Source organism: Hippichthys cyanospilos, chromosome 9, assembly GCF_059441005.1.
Source record: "Hippichthys cyanospilos isolate Australia breed blue-spotted pipefish chromosome 9, RoL_Hcya_1.0, whole genome shotgun sequence".
In the NCBI taxonomy this organism is placed as follows: Eukaryota; Metazoa; Chordata; class Actinopteri; order Syngnathiformes; family Syngnathidae; genus Hippichthys; species Hippichthys cyanospilos.
The window spans coordinates 3,382,501-3,385,000 of NC_142377.1; the positions used below are offsets into that span (position 1 = coordinate 3,382,501).

The 2,500-nt window shown below is 44.2% G+C and overlaps 1 non-coding gene and 8 pseudogenes across 1 annotated transcript; all 9 read right to left on the reverse strand.

Annotated features, from left to right (window-relative positions):
- Positions 1–41: 41 nt before the first annotated feature.
- On the reverse strand, positions 42–160 carry LOC148417871 (5S ribosomal RNA; annotated as a pseudogene).
- Positions 161–475: 315 nt separating this feature from the next.
- Positions 476–594, reverse strand: LOC148417872 (5S ribosomal RNA; annotated as a pseudogene).
- A 113-nt stretch (positions 595–707) lies between these two features.
- Positions 708–826, reverse strand: LOC148417873 (5S ribosomal RNA; annotated as a pseudogene).
- Positions 827–939: 113 nt separating this feature from the next.
- LOC148417874 (5S ribosomal RNA) lies at positions 940–1,059 on the reverse strand (annotated as a pseudogene).
- Positions 1,060–1,172: 113 nt separating this feature from the next.
- LOC148417875 (5S ribosomal RNA) lies at positions 1,173–1,291 on the reverse strand (annotated as a pseudogene).
- Positions 1,292–1,606: 315 nt separating this feature from the next.
- LOC148417876 (5S ribosomal RNA) lies at positions 1,607–1,725 on the reverse strand. The gene has a single exon (XR_015866854.1). It is a non-coding gene; the product is annotated as a 5S ribosomal RNA (ribosomal RNA).
- Positions 1,726–1,838: 113 nt separating this feature from the next.
- Positions 1,839–1,957, reverse strand: LOC148417877 (5S ribosomal RNA; annotated as a pseudogene).
- Positions 1,958–2,070: 113 nt separating this feature from the next.
- Positions 2,071–2,190, reverse strand: LOC148417878 (5S ribosomal RNA; annotated as a pseudogene).
- Positions 2,191–2,357: 167 nt separating this feature from the next.
- LOC148417879 (5S ribosomal RNA) lies at positions 2,358–2,476 on the reverse strand (annotated as a pseudogene).
- Positions 2,477–2,500: the final 24 nt, after the last annotated feature.

A 2,500-nucleotide genomic window follows, 5' to 3' on the forward strand; every position in this document is an offset into this window, starting at 1 on the left:
TTGTAAGAGATATCTCTGGTCCTATTTGGAAAATGTGTAAAAGCTTACAGCACCTGGTATTCCCAGGCGGTCTCCCATCCAAGTACTAACCAGGCCCGACCTCGCTAGGCTTTCGAGATCAGACGAGATCGGGCGTCCTCAGGGTAGTATGGCCGTAAGCGCTTACAAAAACTAAAAATTCATGCTTTATAAGAGGCAAAAAAAGGGTGTGAACCATTTAAAACAAACCAATTTGTAAAAGATATCTCTGGTCCTATTTGGAAAATGTGTAAAAGCTTACAGCACCTGGTATTCCCAGGCGGTCTCCGAGTCCAAGTACTAAACAGGACCGACCTTGCTAAGCTTCCGAGATCAGGCGAGATCTGGCGTTCTCAGGGTAGTATGGCCGTAAGCGGTTATAAAAGAAGGGTTTGAACCAGTTAAAACAAACCATTTTGTAAGAGACATTTCTGGTCCTTTTTGGAAAATGTGTAAAAGCTTACAGCACCTGGTATTCCCAGGCGGTCTCCCATCCAAGTACTAATCAGGCCCAACCTTGCTAAGCTTCCAAGACCAGACGAGATCGGGCGTTCTCAGGGTAGTATGGCCGTAAGCTGCCACAAAAACTAAAAAGTCTTGCTTTATAAGAGGCAAAAGAAGGGTGTGAACCATTTAAAACAAACCAATTTGTAAGAGATATCTCTGGTCCTATTTGGAAAATGTGTAAAAGCTTACAGCATCTGTTATTCCCAGGCGGTCTCCCATCCAAGTACTAATCAGGCCCAACCTTGCTAAGCTTCCGAGACCAGACGAGATCGGGCGTTCTCAGGGTAGTATGGCCGTAAGCTGTCACAAAAACTAAAAAGTCTTGCTTTATAAGAGGAAAAAGAAGGGTGTGAACCATTTAAAACAAATCAATTTGTAAGAGATATCTCTGGTCCTATTTGGAAAATGTGTAAAAGCTTACAGCACCTGGTATTCCCAGGCGGTCTCCGAGTCCAAGTACTAAACAGGCCCGACCTTGTTAAGCTTCCGAGATCAGACGAGATCGGGCGTTGTCAGGGTAGTGTGGCCGTAAGCGGTTACAAAAACTAAAAATTCATGCGTTATAAGAGGCAAAAGAAGGGTGTGAACCGTTTAAAACAAACCAATTTGTAAGAGATATCTCTGGTCCTATTTGGAAAATGTGTAAAAGCTTACAGCACCTGGTATTCCCAGGCGGTCTCCCATCCAAGTACTAACCAGGCCCGACCTCGCTAGGCTTTCGAGATCAGACGAGATCGGGCGTCCTCAGGGTAGTATGGCCGTAAGCGCTTACAAAAACTAAAAATTCATGCTTTATAAGAGGCAAAAAAAGGGTGTGAACCATTTAAAACAAACCAATTTGTAAAAGATATCTCTGGTCCTATTTGGAAAATGTGTAAAATCTTACAGCACCTGGTATTCCCAGGCGGTCTCCGAGTCCAAGTACTAAACAGGACCGACCTTGCTAAGCTTCCGAGATCAGGCGAGATCTGGCGTTCTCAGGGTAGTATGGCCGTAAGCGGTTATAAAAGAAGGGTTTGAACCAGTTAAATCAAACCATTTTGTAAGAGACATTTCTGGTCCTATTTGGAAAATGTGTAAAAGCTTACAGCACCTGGTATTCCCAGGCGGTCTCCCATCCAAGTACTAATCAGGCCCAACCTTGCTAAGCTTCCGAGATCAGACGAGATCGGGCGTTCTCAGGGTAGTATGGCCGTAAGCTGTCACACAAACTAAAAAGTCTTGCTTTATAAGAGGCAAAAGAAGGGTGTGAACCATTTAAAACAAACCAATTTGTAAGAGATAACTCTGGTCCTATTTGGAAAATGTGTAAAAGCTTAAAGCACCTGGTATTCCCAGTCAGTCTCCCATCCAAGTACTAACCAGGCCCGACCTTGCTAGGCTTCCGAGATCAGACGAGATCGGGCGTCCTCAGGGTAGTATGGCCGTAAGCGCTTGCAAAAACTAAAAATTCATGCTTTATAAGAGGCAAAAGAAGGGTGTGAACCATTTAAAACAAACCAATTTGTAAGAGATATATCTGGTCCTATTTGGAAAATGTGTAAAAGCTTACAGCACCTGGTATTCCCAGGCGGTCTCCGAGTCCAAGTACTAAACAGGCCCGACCTTGCTAAGCTTCCGAGATCAGACGAGATCGGGCGTTGTCAGGGTAGTGTGGCCGTAAGCGGTTACAAAAACTAAAAATTCATGCAGGGTTCTCAGGGTAGTATGGCCGTAAGCTGTCACAAAAACTAAAAAGTCTTGCTTTATAAGAGGCAAAAGAAGGGTGTGAACCATTTAAAACAAACCAATTTGTAAGAGATATCTCTGGTCCTATTTGGAAAATGTGTAAAAGCTTACAGCACCTGTTATTCCCAGGCGGTCTCCCATCCAAGTACTAATCAGGCCCAACCTTGCTAAGCTTCCGAGATCAGACGAGATCGGGGATTCTCAGGGTAGTATGGCCGTAAGCTGTCACAAAAACTAAAAAGTCTTG